The sequence below is a fragment of the Neolamprologus multifasciatus genome, chromosome 3, assembly GCF_963576455.1.
Source record: "Neolamprologus multifasciatus chromosome 3, fNeoMul1.2, whole genome shotgun sequence".
In the NCBI taxonomy this organism is placed as follows: Eukaryota; Metazoa; Chordata; class Actinopteri; order Cichliformes; family Cichlidae; genus Neolamprologus; species Neolamprologus multifasciatus.
In genome coordinates, this window is record NC_140441.1 from 10750147 (window position 1) to 10750660 (window position 514).

Sequence of the window (514 nt, forward strand, 5' to 3'; positions counted from 1 at the left end):
ATACACATCACTGCCACAGTGCAACTGGTATACCACAATGAAATCGACAATATCTGAAAGTAAACATACATACATACATACACATATACACACACAGACATACACATATATATACATACATATATATGTATATATATATATATATATATATATATGCATGCATATACACATGCATACGTACACATTTATACACACACATCTACATAATAATAATAATATAAAAAGATGAGTAACCAATACAAAAATAAATAAATAACAATAAAGAAGAATGAAAAGCAAGGAACAGAAACAAAGGAGACAAGGGGGATCATAAAATCTCTAAAAGTGAGGTTCCATAAACAAGACACATAACTTAAATAAGGGGCTAAGAAAAATCAAGCTCTTCTAAAAATCTATGCAATTTGATTGCTTGGGGCTTATATATTTTGTTTTTGTAGCTGGGTCCTTATGGGACAGCTTCCGGGTCTAGGTTCGGACCGCCTGTTAAGCTGTGTGATTTTCCGAACAATTTATC